The following is a 25,888-nucleotide window of genomic DNA, read 5'->3' as shown; positions in this document are numbered from 1 at the left end:
TGGGAAATTTATAGGGATCCCAGTATCGACCAACCCTTGTTGAGGCCTTATAGTAACAGACGACCTCCTAGGAAGTGCCTCGGTTGGTGTAGGCACATGGGGTGAGGTGAAACCTGGAGGATGATCCTCACCATCCTCGCTAGTAATTGTCATGGGAACCTTTCCCTTATCAGTGGCCCCCAGTAGTTGAGCCATCTCAGCCATCATGTTCCTTTGAGCCTCCAACATTTGCTCCCTCATGTCATTTTGCATTTTTGCCAATTGCTCTTGCAATTGGTCCTGCATGTCTTTCTGTAGCTACTCAAATCTTTGGTCCATATTCTTTGACTTAGCGTGTGTACCGTAAGGATATGTTGCTTCCAGATTTTCTTTCTCTTACTCTCTTTCTCCCTAATAATTTTAACTAATTAGGGTCTTTCTATAAACTTGAATGCATATGATGTAATGAGATGCAAATGCATCAATGCAAAAAATGTCGATTCTGGTTCAGTTTCATTTTAGAAAATGTTTTTTGAGGAACAATAATCTTTTCATAAAACGGATTACAAATACGCTTTCGCCCATAGGCCTAGAGTCTTAACCCTATCTAATAACAATGCTAACTCTCGTCCTCTGTCTGACGATGACTCATACATTATACTCATCATTCTAGCTCAGATCATGAAATCTCGCAAGTGTTCAAAGAACCTCTCGAATCTGAACTAAGGCTTCTCCCATGAGATAATGTGACAGCCCTAATGTGACCCTAGTCGGAAAGTGGTTTCGGGACCACAAAACCGAGTCATAAAAATAATTAACCGTCATATTTGATGCTTATTATATGTATATATGCATGTGTGAAAATTTCATGTTTGAATTTTGTTAATTGTAAGTGAATTTTATTAAATAGGACTTATGTGAGAAAATTTAGAAATATGTTAGGCAAATGTTGAAGTGACTTATTAATACATGTTAGAAAATGCTTGTACTTGCATGTCAAATTAGCCAAATTTGACATAGTGGCCGCCATGTTATAGATTAAAGAATATTATAACTATTTTATGCTAATAATTTTATGTTACAAAATGAAATAATGAATAAGGTTAATAAAATACTAGTTAGTGGGAGGAGAAACCAAAGTTAGCCTATGTTTTCTCCTCCATTGCCAGAACTAGAGAAAGAGGAGGAAGAAAAGTCTTTAGGGAAGAAAATTCGCTAAGGTGGATAGCTAAAGTAAGGTAAGTTCAATGTCATTCTTGGAAAAACTTATGCACCATTTGGATGATTAGTTTAAATTCTACCTATTTTATGGTTTGAAGATAGGTTTTGTATGAGTTAAGTTTCGGTTAAGGTGGATTGTTTTGATGTCATTAGCATTCTAAGTGTGAAGCTTTGTAATGATACATGTGATGGTGGATTGATAAATTGGGTTTTATAAGGAAATTATGCCATAGCCGAATGTGTCTTGAAGAAGATGTCATATGTGCTTATTATAAGTATATGTGTATTCGACTAATGAGTTTGAATTGAAGTTTCGATAGGTTGTGGGTTGAGTGGCCGAGTGAACTATAGACTTTGCAAGGATGGAATTTACTTATAAGTTGTGTGTGTATGGCTTTATTTGTTAATGACATTTAACAATATTATATTCTTAGAATTGATGTAGTATAAGTTACCAATGTTCTTGCCGAATGTGTGTTTGATAATAGAGGAGTTTGTTATTGAATGTTTAAATAAATTGGATAATTAAAAATGGTAAGTCAATTGAAGAAGCCATACTTTGTGTGCTTAAATTTCTTAGTGAACATTCGGCTATGTCCTTAGTGAATGGATGAATTGATAAAAATTGTTTATAGAGAATGCTTTGCTATGCTTATGTTAATAATATGAGAAATGAATTAATATGGTCTTAGTGTACCGGTTAGGAGCTAAGAAGTTGAACTAAAGATAGAAGATTTTGAGTAAATGTTTCATAGACATTTTCTTTTGGCATTTAGTTCCTATGAATTCAAGCTTATTAAGTGGCCACCTATTCGGCTCTTAATGATTTTTATGTCATGAATAATGAGTTGATGAAAAGGTTTAATATGACTAAACTTGTTTAACATAGCTCAAGAGCATAGAAGGGCAACATCGGATAGAGGAAAAGCTAAAGTCACGGAATAGCCAAACCGAGACTTGTTCAGAAGGATATAAAGTAAGTTTTGAGTAATCGCCTTTAGTATAAGATTTACGATGCCTTGATATGTATATGCTAGATGAACATTATCTTTTAGTCCTATTTGATCTACTATGTGTGGTAAATAATTTAATTATATGACATTTAGTTGAATGGTTAATTCGGGTTAAATTGGATTGATGAAAGGTAGATGTGATTTGTTTGTATGATCTTCAAAACGAAATGAAAATGATGGTGTATATTTTGCCCTTATATACGAATGGAGCAATTGAATTACCAATGTGATAGGCTATGTGAAAGGTGTTACCATGTGAATATATATATGCGAGAATTATATCCGGACTTCAGGTCCGTAGGCTATAAGCGAGAATTATATCCGGACTTCATGTCCGCAAGCTATATGCGAGAATTATATCCGGACTTTATGTCCGCAGGCTATATGCGAGAATTATATCCAGACTTTAGGTCCGCAGGCTATGTGCTAGACATATATCTGAAATTAAAGTCTTGAAGGCTTTATGCTAGTGACTAGATTTGGGTTCTAACCTAGCAGGCTTAATGTCGATAATTCGAGTAAGGTTATGAATTGAATGTACTATACAGTATGAAAAACAGTACGCATTTCGGTTACATTAAGCGAACCCACTTTTAGATTGAAGTTTCATATATAAGGAATGGAATGTGCATATGTATGTATAGATATACGTATGGATGAATATCGCATCTATGAATATGAAAATAACTACTTCGGACGATGTCTTTATTTATATGAAGGTATACTATTAAATTATTTCTATAATTCATGTTTATGATCGAGGTTCAGGTTATGATCTCTTTGTATGTTAGTGTATATATATATACGTAATTTCGGGCAAAAAGGTATACAGCTGATTCGAGTTTAATATTTTGAATGTTGACTTATATGTCAAATTTTACCTATTTAAAATTACTTAAGACTTACTAAGCATCATTTTGCTTACTCCGTTACCTTGTTTCCTTGTGTTATAGATTTTGTTCGTCAGCTATCGGACTCGGACGTGTCAAAGTCGAAGTCATCCACACTATCTAAGCCACTTTTTGGTACCCTTCAGTTGAACTTGATAATGGCATGTATAGGGCTGACCCTTGTTGTTGAATTAAGTATCTTTTGGTAATGTATATTCGTATAGCCATGCGAAAATGGCTTGTATATTTTGAGTATAACATTATGATCATTTTGTATATATGGTCTTATGATATGGTTATTAAGTGATGTGGAAATGTTTGGTAATGATTAGCCATTGGAATGGCCAATCATGGTCCTATTGGTGCTACGTATGTCATGACTAATCGTGATTATACTTGGAAATAATGTATGTCAAATTACTAGTTGATTCATGGAAAACTATGAAATAGGTAAAATTTACCTTAAAATAGATGCTGGCAGCAGCAGTGATGTGAATTTGAAAAATCACTAAAAATATTAGAAATGGAATTAAATAATTAATAAATTATGTAATCGAATCTTGATGAGTTTATTTTCATATGAAAGAAACAAAACGACCATATGAGCCGTATTTTAAGAGATGTTTAAGTTTTCGTGAAACAGGGCCAGAGCGATTTCTGGATCCCCTGTTCTGACTTTGGAAATTCACCATAAATTAATCAGAGATAATTAGAAGTCATGCTTTATATGTACAGATTCCTTTTTGAGTCTAGTTTCATTAGAAATAAACGAAATAAGAATTGAAGCCCTGTACAGGGAGATATCTAAGTCGTAATGCATGAAGGTCAGAGTAGTTGAACCCTGAAACAGGGGAGACTTTAGCTAATAAACTGTACTAATTGGCCCAACCAAAAATTCTAGAAAAAAATTATTAAATATATGTATGAGTCTAGTTTCAGGAAAAATTTACAGAATTGGATTTTTAGTTTCAGAACTCAAGATATGATTTTTAGAGTGACTGTGATGCAGTTAGCCAGCTCGTCTGGAATTTTTAAAAATGAATTGTATGAACTGTTTAAGTAAGGAATTAAGTCCGTTAGCACCTCGCGTTCGACTCCGGCAACGGTCTCAGGTACGGGGTGTTACAGATAATCCCTATCTCCAACTTGATCCTAAAGATGGCGAAGTTCTCCCTTCCACTGTTCTTCTCTTGCCTCGAGCTGCTCAATCTGTAGCTCACAATCTTGTAGTACTGCTTCCAACCCTCCAATATTGCGCTTCATTTCCTCGATTTTATTCAAGCTTGCCTTTAACTCAATCGCAGAGTTATGACCCCGGTGAAGAGATCGTCCAAGTTCAGCCACCTTAGTTTTTAATCCTTGATTTTCCTTCTCTAGGGCCTGATTACGCGACTGCATCTCTTGAAACTTCTTCTCCCAATACTCGACCTTGGCTCTTTCTTCTTGAATCTCTTGCTGCCACTGCTCTGAAGATCTCCCTAATCTAACCCTTTTCAACGTTACTTGGGCCTTCTTGTAGTGCATTTTTAAATCATCTCGATCTTCCTCAATCTTTCTCTTTTCCTTTTTCACCTTCTCTACCTCCATCTTTTGAACATCGACATCGAGACTTAAACACATTTTCTCCTCTTCGAGCTTCTCAATCTTCTTTTCAAGCTCTGAATTCTTTATCTCGAACTCTTGCTCCATAACCTCCAACTCTGATGGAATCACTCGTAAGCTCTCCTCTAATGATGGAACCATTCCCAAAATCATCCTAGGGACATTATCGTTGACTCTCCTACTAAACCATCCTTTATACTCAAGGGTTGACGTCGAGCCTTCGGTCAAGATCTTCATACAGAAAGGCTTCTTCCAAGCCTTAGAAATCTCTCGTATCCTCTTCTTATAGTGATCTCCTTTATAAGAGAAATCACTCTAAGCCAAACCCTGTGTAGCTGGTATAAACTGCCTCACCCGATATTGCCTTAGAGCAAGCAATGGTGCATATCCAACTACTCCCCAAATTCCTGGCAGAGGAACCCAATCAAAACTGCCACAGCGGTAAAGGACTTCACTAGGAACCAACCAAGGAGCTTTCCACATAACATCTTGCTCTCGAAGATTCTGAAGAATGTCTATCCACCTCTCCTCTGAAATGTCATCTCTCCTAGGCATGTCTACTGCTTCATTTAAGGGAGAATAACCCTCAAAGAATATTCGACAAGGAACCTTATCAAGCTTCCAGAAGTGGCTATGGAACCAGACTAGTAGCAATTGCATACATCCAATAAATCTACCCTCGCCGGCCCTCCGACATGCACTCAAAGATCTAAATGTCTCAACTAGGATTACTGGTACCGGTGTATTCTTCTTACTGACACGATCGAACAAATCCGCAACTGCCTCATCTATGTGCCCCAACGCCTTTGGGAAAATCACCATGCTGTAAATACTCAAAGCTAGGACATCGACCCTTTTCTTTACGTCTGGATGTGTCGATATCAAATCCCTCAAAATGGCCCATGGAACTCACTTACATTACCCTTTTGCTGCACACGAGCTACAGCCCACTGCTCACTCATCCCAGTAATCATCACCAACTTCTTTACAAAAGTTGGAAGATTAGCAGGCCTAACATAAGCCTTGTGACCACAATCCTCTGCAACGCAAAGAAAGTCGATACTCCTCCAGAGTAGGTACAAGATCAACATCACCAAATGTAAAGCAACTATAAGTAGGGTTCCAGAACTGTACCATAGCTCGAAACAAGTGCCTATCCACTTTGACGTTTAGCAAATAGGGAAGGTCTCTATAATTCTGATAGAAAAGCTGCTTAGCCTCGTCATCCCATTGGGCCCAAATGTCTCTTAACTCTTGAAACTCATTCTGCGTCGAATTAATACGGATGAAGTCCCATAACTCTGATGTATGCCCCTCAATGACACTATCTCCTTTCTCTAATTGGGTTTTGTCTGACCAGGCACAGATAGAGGCATTGTCCTCCACTTTATCAAGATATTCGTTCCCCATTACAAAACTTTCTAACTCAGAAATCGAACTGTGAATCGATATCTTTGAATGTTGAATGACATGCAATGATAGAAAAATAAAATAGGTCGGTATCATATATATAAGAAATGATAAACAAGTATTTATAAGGGTAGCTACTAAAGACTATCACTATTTTCCCTAGGGTAAGCACTTAAAGTTCATTATATGAAGTTCGGTTCTAAAGAAAAAGGTACCCAAACCAGTAGATTCCTCGATCCTCACCCATTATAGGCTCATATGAACCGAGTTCGGTTTAGGGGGATTCATTTCCCTATGACCATGCGGAGAGAAAATCTCACGAAGTCTATAGGTACAGATGTTTCCCGAAAGCAATCCACTAACTCATGCGGAGGTGAAAACCTCATGAAAGCTTAGTTTCTTACTCCCACTTAAAGGTGTGACCAACGGCCATGCAAATGCAATGTGTGCAAATAATATAACAAACATATGCAGCAAACACATGTAAAAAGGATCAAATTTTAAATTTTACAAACTTCCAACATTAAGACAAAAACAATCAATTTTTTGGCTCGACTCTCTTATTTCCCCAGCGGAGTCGCCAAGCTGTTGAAACCTCTTTTAAAAATGGGGAGGGTATTTTGAAAACGGGAGTCACCACTAACCTTTTAAGGTGTGATTGGGTCACTTTATAAAGCATTTTGGTCTATGAAATTACGAGAAAATAGGTTCAGGAATCAGTTACGTACAAAGAAGGATTAGCACCCTCGTAACACCCAAAATTGGTACCAAATTGAATAGTTTTGTCTTAATGTCAAAAGTTTGAAAGAATTTAGAAATAAGATCTCCTTAAAACCGTAATAGTTTGAGTTAAAAAAGAATCAAGATTCTTCGGCTTCGAAAGAATGTAAACATCATATCCAGCATGATTGGGCATGATATTTTAAACTTTCGTAACTAAAATCATCTTGTGATTTTCAAAACTTATTTAGAAGGATATTTTAAGTATTTAGACAAACGGGAAATCGCAACCCAGCATGTTAGGGCACTACCTCCAGAATTCCTAAATACCAAAAACATTGCCTTATTTAAAAATCTTTTTGGATTGAATGGAATATAAAAAATCTTTAAAGTGATAATGCATTTAACGTGTTACAAAGGATCAATATTAACCTACATGATACCTATTTTAACATTCGATGCAAATATAATAAAGATGATGAGTAATAGCATAAATTACACAATATACGCCATCATTTTATGCATATGTGATCATAGATAATATAAAATATACATGCATTATCGTATATATTAAATATAACATAGAGCATAATGAATACAACAATATAAATTGCAATATATATGATAATATTTTATGCAAATGTAACTTAAATTTACATAAATAATTAATTTCATTCGAATATGTAAAAATGAAAACAAATAATATATAAAATTTAACCTACTAAACAATATCAAAATAAAAGAAAACCAAAAATAAATAAACAAATAATAATATATAAAATATAAATCAAATGAAATAAAAATAAAGATATTTAGAAATATTTAGAATAATATAAAATAATAAAGGAGAACCCTTTTTAAAAAAATGGTACATGTACAAATCATATTATAAAGTTTAAAAACTTAATATACTAAGAAATAATGTACAATGTACAATGTAAGACCCAATTTGTGCCCGGACTTACAAAAAAACTAAAAAAAACAAATCAAAATATAAAAATAATAATAATAAATAATAATAATAATAATAATAATAATAATAATCGAATGTCCAGTTCTTACATAGCCCAGCAACCAAAATAACGGGCTCAAATTATTAAACTTAACCCAACTAGCCTAAATAACCCAAAATACCCCAAGCCCAAAATACCTATGGAATTTTCGGCAGAAAACCTAGAAGCTTCAGCCACCGATTCTTCCACTCGTGCCATGCTCCACGAACGACTCCTCCACGCCATACACACCTGCAATAGAAAATAACCACAAGCAATGGACAGCAAATGACAAGTGATGAAATTTGTATTTTTTATTTATTTATTTTCGCTTTTACTATAAAACCAAGGAAAATGATGTAAATAGGGATCTAGGGTTTTTCCTTTTATTTTATTTTTATTTTATAACATAGAGCATAATGAATACAACAATATAAATTGCAATATATATCATAATATTTTATGCAAATGTAACTTAAATTTACATAAATAATTAATTTCATTCAATATGTAAAACGAAAACAAATAATATATAAAATTTAACCTACTAAACAATATCAAAATAAAAGAAAACCAAAATAAATAAACAAATTATAATATATAAAATCTAAATCAAATGAAATAAAAATAAAGATATTTAGAAATATTTAGAATAATATAAAATAATAAAGGAGAATCCTTTTTTTAAAAATGGTACATATACAAATCATATTATAAAGTTTAAAAACTTAATATACTAAGAAATAATGTACTAAATAATGATATTACATATATTTATATAATAATAAAAATTTAAAACGTATATAATTTATAATAAAATAGTAGTAATGTAAGGAATAATTTATGGTAAGATATATGATATATAATAAAATTTATAAACCAAATACATGTATAATGATATAAACTATATGATAGATAAAATATAAAAATAATAAAAATAATATAATAAGTAAAAATAAATAATATATAGTAAAAATATATAACATATAATAAAATATAAATATAATAGAATAAATAATATATATATTAAAAATATATAACATATAATAAAATTTATAAAAATGTTTATAATATTATAGGTAATATATATTAATTTTCATAAAATAAATGTTTATAAAAATAAATAATGCATATATTATTTTAAAATAAATTAAATATGTAAAACAAAAACTAAAATCGAATTTAATTTAAAAATCTAGGGTTAATTACAAATAAATGAAAAATTTCGGGCTTAATTGAAAGGCGTGTTAAATTCGAAGGGACTCCTTGGGCAATTAGCCCTAATCCCCAAAACGGCACCGTTTAAAAAAATCTTACTATAACAACTGGGATTAAATTGAAACTAATATAAAAGGTTGGGGCAAAATCACAATATAAAAAAAATTTAAAAATAAACGAAATTAAATAAATAAAAAAAGGAAGGGCTTAAATAGCAATTTGCCCATTTATCAAAAACACGCGGATCCTTCCCGAGTCTCGGGTCAACACGCAGATCCTCAAGTTTAAAACTGTGCTGTTGTGAAGTTTATCATTTTAAACCAAACGACATCATTTTCGTAAGGCTTTATAAGCCTAAGTTTCAGTTTTAAAATCATTTTAACCCCGGGACAAAAAAAAACTAAAAATCCTCTGAAAGAGGATTGGGGAGGGTGACTCTCGGAGCTTCGTCGGGCTTCCATTCCTGGGCACCCATGTACTCACACGCCCACGCGCCGCCAATGACTCCGCCACATATGGCGGTCGTAAGCCGAAGAGTCTTAGTTTTCCAGTGAGATTTCAACGGTAAATCTCCTTTTAGTTTATTTTGATAATACTTGCATGTATTTAAAGAAAGGAAAAAAAATAAAAGGTAAAGGTATATCACCTCTGTTCCTTCGATAAGATGCTGATTTTTTATTGTATATGTGTATGTATAAAACGTGTTCTTTTCGAAAAAAATATGAAAAAATATACCCATTACAAATCTGAAGGAAGGCTTTATAGCCTTTAGACTATGCATGTTTAGGTACCAAAAATCCAGCGGAGTTCATGTTGTTGATGCGAATCTTGCCTGGTGACCACAGGACGGCCTCTGCTGCGAAGATTTCGGCACCGATGGAGGCGCAAAGGTCAACGGTGAGGCCTGAGATCACGGCGTACTGATGTGAGGCAAACGGCGGTGACGTTCGGAGTGCCCAAAGGCTGTGGTCAATGCTTTGATGGGACCTCATGACCATCGATCAGACCAACATTGATGAGGGCCAGCTGGGGTGACGTTAGGGGACAGGGCTATTAATGGCCTTTGCTTTGGGAGTTAGAACGGTTCTGACGTGGCGAAGCTTCTGGACCTGCTCTTCCGGCGCTGAGGTTCCAAGGAAACCCTAGGGTTTCCTACTGGTGTTTTAAGTCATTGGGCCTTTTGGGCCTGAGTGACTTGGGTCTGTAGTAGATCGGTTTAGGTAGTGGGTCTTGGGTGTAAATGGGTATTGGGCTTTTGGGCTAACCGGGTTTTGGACTGGAAACAGACAGTTTAAAAAACCTTATTTAATGGACTGGTTTTTAGTTCAGCAAACTTTGTTTATTGATTTTATGGGCCCAGGCAGAAATGGGTTACTACACACGAGCAAGGACAAGGGCAAGCAGGTGGTATAGGCTCATCATGAATTGTGAACCACAGGTGAGTGCCTTTGTTTATCGCATTTAAACACGAGTTCGCATGACTTGGAAAGTCAGGTAAGGCATGTGAACCCTCCTATTTAACATGCGAACCCTGTTAAATTGTAAAGCTTAATTATTAGTTTTGTACATTAAGGACCAAATTGAATAAATTGAAAAACTATCAGGAATTACTGGTAGGCATAGAAAATAGAGGGTCTCTAATGAGATTTGGTGAAATTAGATTTTAATCTGAGGCTTTAAATTGAAAGTTATGCTTATCCCGATTTTAGGGACTAAATTGAATAATTTTAAAAAATTTTAAAAATTGGTATTTGATTCTTTTTTTATTGAGATTTGATAATATGATCTATTTTATTATTATTCATAGGTAACGACAACATTGAATCATCGAGAGGGAGAGGAAAAACAAATGTGATCGATGAGTAGCCGAAAATTTTGGTTTGTACATTTATAATTTAAAGTCATATAAATTGCTTGTATTTTCATATTACATGCATACAAGAGTAAAGAGGTAAGTATATACTAATGGTAAAAGCTATTGGGTCGGTCTTGAATGTGAATTCTCATAATAGAGGACTAAATTGAATAAAATATAAAATAGTATGAACCACTTAACATATGAATTTTGCTATGGAATTGAGTGAGAATATGTATTGATTGATATGAAATACATACATTATTTTAATGAATTGATTTACTATAGTGTATATGATTGAAATTTTGATGTGTACTAAATTGTAAATGGAATTGAAATTTGATACCCTATTAATTATTCATGCTGAGTAGGATATAGTTGGCATGCCATATGAACGAATTGTGAATGGGTTTATACGCTTATGCTCCAAGATGCACCTCTTGTACCAAGATGCACTTCATGTGCCATATATGCACTTGGTGCATTAAGATGCACTTTGTGTGCTAAGATGTGCTTTGTGCACCAGTGTGTACTTTATGTGCTACTTTACCCTACTTTAGGTTATCTAGTGATGCACTTCAGTGCCAGTTTGGTGTGTTGGAAGGATGATCCGAGTATCCATTCGAGTCCAAGTCAAGTTAATAAGGATTTTAAAATGTAACTTGGTGAATGATGCGAATGTGAATAAATCGATAGCATTGAATGAATCATAGTTAATTGTGAAAGAAATGTTGAAATCACATTGTTGAGTATACAAATCAAATGAACCAGCCCTGGGAGCCTAAACGGGTATGAATGAAGATTCTAGAATTTAGTGAATAATGTGATATTAAGAAGTGAATTATGTGTTATTAGATGTAAGTTATTTGTGGAAAATATTTATATTGAATGCTTAATGTTGTAATTGGATTGGATTGAATAAAGATTTGGTTTTATGCATACTTACGTATAAGTTAAAGTACGGTAACCAAATTGAAAGTTAGTATAGTGTTATATGTATATAAATATACATGTATGGAATTGAAATGTTTTACTACTTATGTTTTAAGCTATGATTTATAAATGTACCACTAAGCCTATAGCTCAGGGTACGGTTTGTTTTCTCCGCGTATAGGTTCAAATGATTCTCGAATCCTCAGGAATTGAAGCAAACATCCAGATGATTGTTTCTAACTCAACAAAGTTTGTAATGTACCACTTTCGATTGTAAATGGCAAGTACCTAGGGTTTAAGTCAGTTTTGTATAAAAAAAATGGTCAAACTTGGAACTTAGTTGCTTAATGTCATTTCAAAGTATTGTTTTGGTATGTTCTACCTTATATACTATTGTAAAAGTGTTGTTTGGTTGTGATTGGGATTATACAAGTTAACACAAGTCTTTTGAACTTGTTTCAAAATGGTCATTTTTTAAAATAGTGAGCCATGTTGCGACGTGGAATCTCTGATGTCGCAACGAGGAACAAAGCAAAATTCTAAGTGGTGACATCGTTGCTCGAGGTCAAGACGAGCACTGAACAGAGGGTTGCGTCACGGAGAAGAACCCCTAACGTCACGACGTCAACCCAAAACTTCAAAATTTTTACAATTTGTTTTATTTCGATCTTAGGCTAGTGAAAGAGCTTTCGTGAGCTTGTATAAGACCAGAAATTAATTGTGTATTATTTTAGTTACATTTATAAGTTAAATGATAATAATTAAAAGCAGTCTGATCATAGTTGCTTCGACAACTGTAAGCTGAAAAATATATAGGATTTTTCCTATATAATTTGTCACCTTTTTACTTAAATTTGTTGTTAAAACCAAGTATATATAAAAATATGAAATTGGGACATAGAAATTATTAAAATGTGATTTTATGTTTTATTATATAGTTTTCATGCGTAAAATGGCTTCTTTTATATTAATTTGAGCATATTATGTTTTCAAGCTAAAAAGTGGGTCATGCATGATTAAATTAAATAATAAAATATAGAGTTATATTAAATAATTTATTTTAATATATTTCATTCATAAATTGGGTTTTAATTAATTAAGTAAATCGATTAATTAAAGTGGCTAAATTATATTCTTTGGTCCTCTAAATTATCTACTATTGCCGGACAGGTCTGAGAGCTTTATGTTGATTACAAAACCATCCAAATAGAGGACCAAGTCAACCAAAAATTTGGCTGCATATGGATGTTCATAAATAAAATTTTGGTTTAATTACACAAGGTCCTTGAAGAGTTGAAGAAATCAGAGATTTACCCGGAGATTTGCAATTGACCGAGTCTTGATCTAGATGATGTTGTGGCACTTAAATCAAGCAAAAAATCAGCCACACTCCCACATATCATGGCTAGCCACTCTTGGATGAATTTTCAAATGATGGACACTCCTATTTTTATCAAACTAGCTCCCTTGCCTCACCTATAAATAAGACCCCATTTCTCACTTGTCCATCATCCCTCACTCATTCATCATTCTCTCCTCTGTTAACTCTCTTAGCTTTCTTTCCCCCTCACACCTATCATCATCTTTCCATAAGGATTTTTAGCAAATTAGCCTCTTAAAGAACCCTTAGTCTGCCACCTTGGAGAGCCATCAGCAAATAAGCGAAGCGAAGGAACGAAGGAACCCTCGTCAGTTAGAGTCTTGGGAGACAACCACGTGATTGAAATGCACCTGAATTAGCTAAGTGATTCTAACCAGACGACGGCTAATGGACGCATAATTGAAATGTGCATGCTCAATTTAGATCCAAACCCGGTTAAATTTTAGGTTGCATAACAACCCTAACCAGGCTCTGTTATCTGCATAGTTTTTAGATTTGTGTGATTAAATTGTTTCAAACCTAACACATCCCTGTTACCTCACACGAATACTAAGAAACCCTTAGTAAATAAGGATCAGTAAAATGCGTATTTACTAAGTAAAGGATTCCGAAATGACCTAATATGGTTTCCAAACTCATGAAAGATAGAGCTGCCATGGAATGTTTTTTCGAATATTGATAAGTATGTTGCTAATAATTTGAGTTTAATTAAAGTAATTGTCCTAGCTTATTTATGTTATAATTGTTGTTTATTATGTTAATTCTGCTAAAATCTATTTCATTCATATAGTTTGCATACTTAGGATAAATTGCATTAGGGATCATTGCATTTAGTTTCATATACTTAATTTTTCATCACTTCTCAATTATATTGTTTTTATTTATCAAATTGTTAATATAATTTTACAAATTAAGTGACTTAGCACAAATACAATCCCTGTGGAGATGAAAACTCGATACTTACTTATTACTTGATAATGACTGTGTACACTTGCACAAACTCGAGCGTTATACGTTTTTGGCGCTGTTGCCGAGGATTGTCAACTGTTGCCATAGTTATTCTTCGTGAAATTATTTATTTTCAATTTGGTTATTTCTAACAATACTAACTTATTCTTTTTAATTTTTTTGATTTTCTTCTCAGGTGTTTATAAGCATAGATCGGATTATCGATTTACTCCCAGTAGACCTTGAAATTGAGCGAACTTTCAGACAAAGAAGATGTGAACGAACAGCTCAAAGACAAGTTGAGATGGACCTTGGGAATCAGAATCAAAACCAAAGTAATGAAACTGATCATGTACAAAATCCCATCCTCATTGCCGGTGATAGGGATTGATGCATCAAACAATATGCTGTGCCGTTTTTCAATGAGTTAAATCCAGGAATTAGAAAGCCAGATATTGAGGCAACCCAATTCAAATTGAAACTAGTGATGTTTCGAATGCTACAAACAGTGGGTCAATTTAGTGGTATGCCCATAGGAAAACCACATCTCCACCTTCGATTATTTATAAAGGTGAGTGATTCATTCAAGATAGTCGATTTGACTAAAGACGTACTGAGGTTGAAGTTGTTTCCGCAGTCGCTGCGAGATCAAGCACGAGCATGGCTCAATTCATTGCCACCAAGTTCCATATCTACATGGCAAGAATTAGCAGAGAGATTTTTGGTTAAGTATTTCCTATCTAGCAAGAATGCTAAGTTAAGGAATGAGATCACAACTTTCCAACAATTAGATGACGAGTCTTTGTATGAGGCTTGGGAGTGATTCAAAGAGTTACTTCACAAGTGTCCTCATCATGGGATTCCTCATTGTATCCAGTTGGAGACATTCTATAATGGTCTCAATGCACATACAAGATTGATGGCAGATGCTTCTGCAAATGGTGCAATTTTGTCTAACTCTTATAATGAGGCTTATAAGATCATCGAGAAGATCGCGAGCAACAACTATCAATGGCTAACAAATCAAACAGCTTCAGGAAGACGTATAGCTGGAGTTCATGAAGTTGATGCTCTCACTTCGTTATCAGCATAGGTATCGTCTATTTCCTCTATTACCGCTAATAGTGTTAATAATTTTGCAGCTTAGCCACTAAGTCCGTTTGAAGTAGTTTCCTGTGTGTACTATGGGAAAGGTCATTTTTTTGAGAATTGTCCATCAAATCCCGAGTCTGTGTACTATGTGGGGAACCAATATCAAAATAGGAGTGGATAAGGACCCTAGTCCAACTTCTACAATCCTTCATGGCGTAACCATCCTAACTTTTCTTGGAGTAACCAAGGAAATGGACCGAACCACAACTTCTTGCAGCATAAACCCAACCAATCTCAAGGATTTAATCAGCAAGCTCTAAAACCACCTCAAGCTGAGGCATCAAATAGTTTCGAGAACTTGTTGAAAGCGTACATGGTAAAGAATGACTCTTTGATCTAAAGCCAAGCAGTCATACTAAAAAATTTGGAAAACCAAATGGGTCTGTTAGCTACAGAGCTTCGTAATAGATTGCAAGGAACCTTGCCAAGTGATACTGAGAATCCAAAAAATTTAGGTAAAGAACATATCAAGGTAGTGGCATTGTGAAGTGGTAAAATTTTGGAACCCCTATTAATTGATGTTGAAGATAAGCCCATTGAGGAGAATTAACCAGTTGTTGAAATTCTTACACCAAAGGAATCAGAATCTGCCAAGACTGGCAAGGTAAATCTTAACTTAGTGAATTCAGATACTTTAACATCTTCTTTGGATGCAGATTTACCTACTTAGAAGAGTTGGCCGATTCAACCAAAAGTTTCACACCTCTATATCCGCAAAGATTGTAGCAACACAAGCAGAAACAGGAGGTGCAATTCAAGAAGTTTTTGGATGTTATGAAGCAATTACACATCAATATTTCATTGGTGGAGGCTTTAGAACAAATGCCAAATTATGTGAAGTTTTTGAAGGATGTACTATCCAAGAAGAAATGACTGAGTGAGTATGAGACTGTTGCCTTGACAAAAGAGTGCAGTGTGTTCCTGCAGAACAAGCTGACACCGAAGTTGAAGGATCCAGGAAGCCTTATGATACCTTGTAACATTGGTGAATCTTACTGTGGTAAAGCTTTGTGTGACTTAGGAGTAAGTATCAACTTGCTGCCTAAGTCTATTTTCAAGATGCTAGGGATAGGAGAAGTAAGACCTACAACTGTGAAGCTCCAGCTAGTGGATCGATCTTTAGCATACCCTGAAGGAAAGATCGAGGATGTTTTGGTAAGAGTCGATAAATTTATTTTTCCTACTGATTTCATTATTCTAGATTTTGAAGCAAATAAGGAAGTGTCAATTATCCTTGGGAGACCTTTCCTAGCCACGAGAACAACGTTAATTGATGTGCGAAAGGTGAAATCACTATGCGAGTTCAAGATGATCAGGTAACTTTTAACATTCTTAAAGCGATGAAATTTCCTGATTCGACAGAAGAGTGTTCAGTTATGGAAAAGATAGAAACCTTGATTTCTATGGAAAGTAATTTTGAGGAAGATCTATTGGAGAAAGCCCTACAGTTTGACCCTTTGGAGGATGAAGAAAGTGAAGAAAACATGGTTCTGGTGGAAGCCAATCTAAGAAATTTTATTCAATCCACATGGTTTGAACCATTGGAGTTGGAAATCAGAGAACTTGTACAACCCAAATTGTCAATCGAAGAACCACCTACACTCGAACTAAAGGTACTTCTTTCCCATTTGAAATATGTTTATTTAGGTGACTGTTCTACTTTGCCTATGATTATTTCAGTAAAACTGATGAAAGATCAAGAGGAGCAACTAATTGTTGTTCTAAAGAAATTTAAGAAGGCAACTGGTTGGACCATAGTTGATATTCGAGGTATAAGCCCTTCATTTGGCATGCACAAAATTATTCAAGAGGAAGGTGAAAAAGCTCGAATTGATGGGAAAAGGAGGCTCAATCTTATTATGAAGGAAGTTGTGAGAAAGGAAGTGATCAAATGGCTAGATGCAGGAATCATATATCCTATTCCAGATAGTTTGTGGGTAAGTCCGGTGCAATATGTGCCGAAGAAAGTGGAATTACGATTGTTGAGAATAAGCTTAACGAATTGATCCCAACAAAAACTATTACTGGTTGGAGAATTTGTGTTGACTACAGAAAGCTAAATAAAGTCAGTCAGAATGACCATTTTTCGTTACCTTTTATGGATCAGATGTTAGACTGACTGGCAGGTAATGAATTCTATTATTTTTTAGATAGTTATTCGGGATATAACCAAAAATTTATAGCTCCAGAAGACCAACATAAAACAACCTTTACTTGTCCGTACAGTACGTTTTCTTTTAGGCGAATGCCTTTTGATTTATGCAATACACCTATAACCTTTCAACGATGGATGATGGCAATATTCATTGATATGGTTGAAAATTTTGTTGGGGTTTTCATGGATGATTTTTCTGTTTTTGGTAACACTTATGATATTTGTTTAAGTAATTTGGCTAAGGTACTGAAGAGATGCGAAGAAATGAATCTTGTCCTTAACTGTGAGAAATGCCATTTTATGGTTAAGTAAGGGATTGTCTTAGGGCATAGAATTTCAAACAAAGGAGTTGAAGTCGACAAAGTAAAGGTGGACATAATTGAAAGATTACCGACCCCAATGAATGTAAAAGGAGTCAGAAGTTTCTTAGGCCATGCCGGTTTTTACCGCAGGTTTATCAAAGATTTTTCAAAAATTTCTAAATCGTTGTGTTTGTTGTTAGAGAAAGATGCAGTGTTTGGTTTTAACAAAGCATGTTTAGAAGCTTTTGAAGAGCTAAAAAGGGGTTAATCTCAGCCCCAATAATCATTACACTTGATTGGAGCACAACTTTTGAGTCGATGTGCGATACAAGTGATTATGCTGTTGGAGCTACGATGAGTCAAAGAAAAAATAAAGTGTTCCACCCCATTTACTATGCAAGTAGAACCTTGACATTAGCCCAACTCAACTACACAATAACTGAAAAATAACTATTTGCCATAGTTTTTTCTTTTGAAAAATTCCGCTCATATATTACAGGTACCAAAGTTACAGCATTTACTGACCATGTGGCTATTAAATACTTGCTCACGAAGAAAGATATGTAATCGAGGCTAATTCGTTGGATACTTTTACTCCAAGAATTTGATCTTGAGATCCAAGATAGAAAATGCGTTGAAAATCAATTAGCTGATCATCTGTCAAGGTTGAAGCAAGATGAGGTAACTCGACCACATGTTCCTATCAACAAGAATTTCCCAGATGAGCACTTATTTGAGGTGAGTCAAATTCATGAAACACCTTGGTTTGCTAATTTTTCCAATTATCTTGCATGTGGAATAATTCATCAAGAAATGACATACTAACAAAGGAAGAAATTCCTTCATGATAGTCAGAATTATTTCTGGGAGGACCCGTTCTTGTTTAAACAGTGTGCAGATAATATAATTCGAAAGTGTGCATCCGAAAGTGAGACTGCTGAGATCTTATATCATTGCCATTCATCTCCAAGTGAGGGACACTTTGGTGGTGCACATACTGCAGCAAAGATTTTGCAAGCAGGTTTCTTTTGGCCTACACTATTTAAAGATTCTTATGTTTATGTGAAGAACTGCGATAATTGTCAAAGAACCAAAAATATATCACAGAGGAATGAAATGCCCTTAACAAATATTTTGGAGATTGAATTATTCGATGTATGGGGCATTGACTTCTTAGGACCTTTTCCTTCTTTGTATGGGAACAAATACATCTTAGTTGTTGTGGATTATGTGTCCAAATGGGTTGAAGCTTAAGCATACCTTACAAATGATGCTAAGGTAGTCATACGATTCCTATATAAGCATGTGTTTACACGATTTGTGACACCAATAACTATTATTAGTGATGAAGGTTCTCACTTTGTGAACAAATGGCTTAAGTGGTTGCTTGACAAATATGATGTGAAGCATAAGATTGCTACTGCCTATCACCCTCAGTCTAATGGGCGAGTTGAAAGAGTGAACCGTGAAATCAAAGGTATCCTTAAAAAGGTAGTACGCCCTAGCAGAAAAGATTGGTCTTGAACACTCGATGATGCATTATGGGCCTATCGAATAGCATTTAAGACACCATTAGGAATGACTCCTTATCGGTTGGTTTTTGGGAAGGCATGTCATTTGCCATTAGAGTTGGAGAATAGAGCTCACTAGGCTTTGAAGAAGTTGAATTTTGATCTTAAGCAAGCCGATAAGAGAAGGATGTTACAAATGGATGAGTTGGAAGAGTTGAGGTTGTTTTCCTATGAGAATGCCAAAATGTGTAAAGAAAGATAAAAAAGATGGCATGATAGTTATATACAACCTCGCGAGTTTAAAAATAGGCTAGAAGGTTTTGTTGTTTAATTCAAGGCTGAAGTTATTTCCTAGGAAGCTGAAATCCTGATGGAAAGGACCTTATACCATCTATCGAGTTTATCCTTATGGAGCTATTGAATTATACAACAATTACGGAGGTACGTTTAAAGTTAATGGCCAATGTCTCAAGCATTATTGTGATGGTGACGTTAAGCGAGTTGAATCCTCGTTCAAATTAACAGACCAGTGATTTTTTATGAACTCATTTTGTAAATAAATAAATAATCAAAATTTGTTTTCTTAATTTAGTACATTTAATTAATTCTGTCTAAGGAGATTGGAACTTAAGCGAGACCGCTGTGACCCCTCCAACCTTTCTTGGGAATTAATTTAATGTAATTTGTTAAGAAGAAATTTTCTAATTAAGATTTAAAATATTTTTTTTCTTTCTAGTTTAATTTATTTTGTTTAATTTAAAATGTTTATATTAATAAAGGGGGTCAAATTTGGCCCAAGTACTAATCAGTTTCTCTTTGTTGAATAAGTTTGTAAATATAGTCTGAATTTGAGGCCCAAGACAGCAGATAGGAGGGAAAAATCCCCACCTATTGCCGCCACTTCCATTGCTTCCCGCCCAAGTAACCTTAACTAAATTTTTGCTGCATGTTGCCCTGTTTTTCTCTATATAAACCCTTCTTTGTTCTACTAATTTTTATATCCCTTAAAGCAATTTGCTTAACCCTAAAATCCCTGAACTTCTTTTTTTCACTGCTAGCCTCAAATCCTGAAAGAAACCCCAGTCTATTTCTTGTCTTTTACTGAAACCACCTAGTGTCGCCGCAAGAGAATCGTCAGAGCATTAACATCACCGCCGCACACCATTATTGATGCCGCACGTTGCCTTCACTACCGTAACCTCTTCGACGTCACAAGGTTTGCCAAAGCAAATCCTACCCATTTACCAATTTCACTTCTTCCCCTGTAAGCAGAACTTTGCCGAATTTTTAGGAAAATACCATGTCTTGCAAAAGAACTAGATCGTCGAAGACTACTTCTAAAAACCCGATTATGATCAATGAAGAAGTAAAAGAGAGATTTGATTCAATTTTCAAGCATCAACCTATGATGCCAGAAAAAGGTTTTAATTTGAAGAGTAATGATTTGATGGTTGTCCCTGTGCCAATTAGAAAGACAATCAATGCTCTCAAGTGGGAACGATTTTGTGATGCTCGTTCACTTCCCGATGATGAACTAGTCCAAGAGTTCTATGCAAGTTTGACCACACAAGATGCTACTGAGGTCATCGTTTAGAAGAAAAAGGTACTTCTTACTTCTAAGTCCATCAATGATTTGTTTAACTTACCTGATGTTGAAGAAGATGAGTACTACCCTATGATGAACAACATAAATTGGGATTTTCTTCAACAAGTACTTGATGTTGTGACAAATCCGGGATCCCAATGGATTATAAGAAAGTATGGAAGCCATTCTTGCTGAAAGGAATACCTAAAACTAGTAGCAAAGGTATGGTTTTATTTTTTTCGCTACAATTTTATGCCTATCTCACATAGTTTCACCATCTCGATGGATCGAGTGCTCTTGTTATATACAATCTTGATAGAAAAGTCCAGTTATGTTGGGAAAATTATTCTCAAGGAGATTTTTGACTGTGCTAAAAAGAAGACAGGAAGTGTTTATTTCCCATCATTAATCACTTCACTTTGCTTAAGGGCCCGTGTTAAAACACAAGCGAATTTGAAGGGGAAATTTTTCCTAGGGTGCATTACAAGTCACGATCTTGAAAGGTTAGTAGAGAAGGTGCATGAGCTGAATCAAGGTGAGCAAGAAGAACCAACTGAGCCAAAAACTAAGGAGTCAACAAATGAAACTGAAACTGAATCAGTTACAGACACTGAAGAAAAAGAATCTGATAAGGAACCAAACAATCCTAAACTAGTTGAAGGATCTGAAAACCCTGAACTAAGGGTTGAGCCAGAAGAAGAACCAGTCAAGCTAAGTGTTGAACCTGAATATACAACACCCATGCCAACTTCTACAAGTACTTCAAGGAAATCGAAGTTGTCAATTTTGATGGATATGTACAAGTTCATGCACAATCAACAACAAACTTACTGGAAATATGCCAAAATTAGAGATGACTCAATTCAAAATTCTTTTAAGAATATCTCTAATACTTTTGTTCCTGAATTCCTAGATGCTATCTTTGAGACATGGATGGGAGATATTAACGATGCAAGTGGAGATGGAGCTGAAAAAGACAAGGGGAATGAGTTAGAAAAATAAAAAGAGGGATTCTTGTCTTTTTATTTATTTATTTTAGGTCTTTAGGAATTTGTTTCTTTTAGTAAAAAAGATTTAATTTCTGCAAAATAAAACATAGCAAGCATGAATAAATGCTTCTTTAAAAAGAAAAAGACTAAGTGATATGGTAGTGGGAATGAACATGTATAGGATTGGATTATCAGGAAAGACTTGGTATTTAAGTAGTCTTGATGACTCACCTTTCTTTCTTTTTAACCCTACCTGGTATTCAGTTTTCATTCATTACTTTGTTCTTGCAATGAGGACATTGCTTCTTTTTAAAGGGGGTAAGGCAAATAATTGCTCAAAATCTTTAAAATTTTCAAGTATGTTTCAAATCATTTTTTTCATGAGTATGTTTTAATAAATGAATGTTTAGAGAAATTCTTTGTTAATGAGATAGCTTGTATGCAAGCTGAATGATGATTTAATCTGAGTGATTGTATGTTATCATGAAGAATGGAATGATTGCATGATCTTAGTCTTAGGTAATGTTTGCCATGAAAACTTAGTTTCTTTTAAGATTAGACATGCATGATTGTTTATATCTTTAGAATTGACTTAGTAACTTTCTTGAGGCGAAATCCTAGGAGACATAAAAATCTAAGATGATATAGGCACCATTTTTTTTGGATCGTTTAAGCCTTTTCAAGCCCACCTCATGATATTAGACTGTTAAAACTATAATTTTTAGCTTAAAGGGCCTGTTTATTGCAATGAACCTACATTACAAGCCATATCTCGATCTTTTTAAGTTATCCTAATTTTGTGCACCCGTCTTAACTAAAGTTGTCTTGGTAAATGGCATTTGAGAAAATTTTTAGAGGATGTACGTGCTCATACTTATAAATAAATAAATAAATAAAAGAGCGAAGAAAAGTTTCCTCAGTTTCCACAAAGAAAAATGTATGAGCATGAGTTCAAAATAAGTTTGGGGGTATTCCAAAGGATCACTTAAAGAAAAAGGTGGAATTTCAAGAAATCCAAGACAAAGTTAAAGATTAAGATTTTGAAATCGAAATGTCCCATCTCTTAAAACCTTACCTCTAACCGAGCCCCATTACAACCTTATAAAAGACCTATGGATTTGATGATTATGTCGCCTACATTAGTGGAGAGAAAGTACTAAGCTCAACATATGAAGATCATAAATAAGCCTTATGATTTTTTTGCTTGATTGAGGAGAAATTATGTTGAATGAAGAATGTTATCTAGGGTTGTGACATATATACATACTATGATTCATGTTGGCAAATCTTGAAACTTAGTATAAAATTTTCAAAATGTTTTCATATGATTTACTTGTTAATAAAGAAGATCTATGAGCATGGATTTATTAATACATGATTATGGGGCAAGGATTGATGCTGCTTACACTTTTAGCAATTTTGCTTTAGCAAGACCTTGTGCTATGCATGAACATTACTCGGGACGAGCAATGATTTAAGTTTGGGGGTGTGTAAACTAAAAAATATATAGGATTTTTCCTATATAATCTGTCACCTTTTACTTAAATTTGTTGTTAAAACCAAGTAATTGTTTAATAAGTTAATGAAATATATGAAAATATGAAATTGGGACATAGAAATTATTAAAATGTGATTTTATGCTTTATTATATTGTTTTCATGCAAAAATGTGGTTTCTTTATTATATTTTCAAGCTATAAAGTGGGCCATGCATGATTAAATTAAAAATAAAATATAAAGTTATATTAAATAATTTATTTTAATATATTTCATTCATAAATTGGGTTTTAATTAATTAAGTAAATTGATTAATTAAAGTGATTAAATTATATTCTTTGGTCCTCTAAATTATCTACTATTGTTGGACAGGTCTAAAAGCTTTATGTTGATTACAAAACCATCCAAATGGAGGACCAAGTCAACCCAAACTTCAGCTGCATATGGGTGTTCATAAATCAAATTTTGGTTTAATTACACAAGGTCCTTGAAGAGTTGAAGAAATCGGAGATTTACACGAAGATTTGCAATTCACCGAGTCTTGATCCTAATGATGTTGTGGCACTTAAATCAAGCAAAAATCAGCCACACTCCTACAAATCATGGCTGGCCACTCTTGGATGAAGTTTCAAATGATGGACACTCCTATTTTTAGCAAACTAGCTCCCTTGCCTCACCTATAAATAAGACCCCATTTCTCACTTATCCATCATCCCTCACTCATTCATCATTCTCTCCTCTCTTAACAATCTTAGCTTTCTTTCCTCCTCACGCCTATCATCATCTTTGCATAAGTATTTTTAGCAAATTAGCCTCTTAAAAAACCCTTGGTCGGCCACCTTGGAGAGCCATCAGCAAAGGAGTGAAGCGAAGGAACGAAGGAGCCCTCGTCAATCAGGGTCTTAGGAGACAACCACTTTGATTTGGGTTTAATCTTTCTTTTCTTTAACTTAATTAAAGAATGTTTGCTAAGTGTTTACTGTTCTTGTTTACAACAATGATAGTGTAACACCCCAAACTCGGCCCAGACATTATGGCCGAATCTGGCGCATCACATTGAAGTGTTTTAGCGAAAACCTTATTTTCATTGAAAACCCTTCCTTGAAAAAAAATATGACTTAATAAACTTATTAAAATCTCTTTTCAATCACAAAAACCTGTTTATAACATATATTTTATGAAAACCTATGAAAACCTGTCATTTCAAAATTTAGTTGCTAAAACGTAGAAAACATACTATGATTTGGGAAGTCTATGTTCAATTTCTCATAATTACAATGCAAAAAAATAATAATCTAGATAATAACAAAATGGAAGCCTTATTACATTCCGGTCTGAAAAGTACTTAATAAAATAGAAACTTTTAAAAACAAGCCAAAGTTGTCTTGCTAGCTGGCCAACCAGAGTCCCTCCAAACATCGAACCTTCTACTGAGCATCACTTGAAAATAAAATAAAAGAGGGGGTGAGTTTTCACAAACTCAGTGTGTACAACCCTCGACGAGTAACAAGCATTCAATAATCACCATACATCAAACATGCAATGCAATGCAGTGCAATCCTATCCCAATAATCCATCCGCTACACACCAACTCTGTCCCCCGATACACATCATGTAGTGATATAAATATCGACCCACCCAACCGATACACATCCATGGTAGCCCGATTGCGGAACTACCTTCATTTATACATTGGGCTTAAAAGCCGTCGGTAGATCCACGATTGTCAAGCAACCTTGCGATCCTCATATACTTCCTCCATTCCATATTTCCCAACCCATATGCAACCTAAGCAGAATATCATATGTATGCAGCAGATATGCATGTCATATCCCTAAAACTTACATTCAACACATAGGGGTATTTTGGGCATCTTCGCCCATAGGGGCATTTCGGTAATTTTCCCATTATTACGGTTTTCACTTTTCCTTGGTCGGTTAACAAATCCCGTGAGCTAATATGAACGAATACTATACACCAGGTAGGATTCCAGAGAAGAGGAGGTGAGTCATTAAGACCACTTAAGTACTAAGCTCTCCCTAGATCCAATCCTAGACATGCATATACCCGTTGCCACACCTTAACCCTATGACTTGTCCATGGTGGCATTAAATTAATTAAGTTTTATGTAGTCATCATATACTAAACCCAAATCCCCTTACAAAGGCCAGACAAATTCACATACCTGTATATGACCCACTAGACCCAATTATATTCACATGGCCCATTAGGCCCAAATCACATTTATATGGCCCTTTAGGCCAAATCACATTTATGTGGCCCATTCGGCCCAAATCACATTATATTCATGCTCATATACGAATTTCTATCACATAGCATCAATGATCAATTTTTGTCCTATTATGGGCCCAACAACCCATCGGGCCCATTAAGCCTATTCTGACCCGGTTAGCTAGCCCAAGTCCATGGAGTCGCCCATGGGCCATAGATAACCTATCAGTTTTCTCCTCACGAGTGTTCACGCACTCGCAAGACTACCGTAGCCAAACTTTTGACTTTTCGGCATTTCGGCTTT

The 25,888-nt window shown here is 34.7% G+C and overlaps 1 non-coding gene across 1 annotated transcript; it reads right to left on the bottom strand.

Moving 5' to 3' along the window:
- Window positions 1–14,916: 14,916 nt before the first annotated feature.
- Window positions 14,917–15,023, bottom strand: LOC128285904 (small nucleolar RNA R71). The gene has a single exon (XR_008276451.1). It is a non-coding gene; the product is annotated as a small nucleolar RNA R71 (small nucleolar RNA).
- Between the last annotated feature and the right edge of the window lie 10,865 nt (window positions 15,024–25,888).

This window comes from Gossypium arboreum, chromosome 12, assembly GCF_025698485.1.
Source record: "Gossypium arboreum isolate Shixiya-1 chromosome 12, ASM2569848v2, whole genome shotgun sequence".
NCBI classification, from domain to species: Eukaryota; Viridiplantae; Streptophyta; class Magnoliopsida; order Malvales; family Malvaceae; genus Gossypium; species Gossypium arboreum.
The sequence above is the reverse complement of the archived record's forward strand: the minus strand, read 5'-3'. Positions and strand labels throughout refer to the sequence as shown.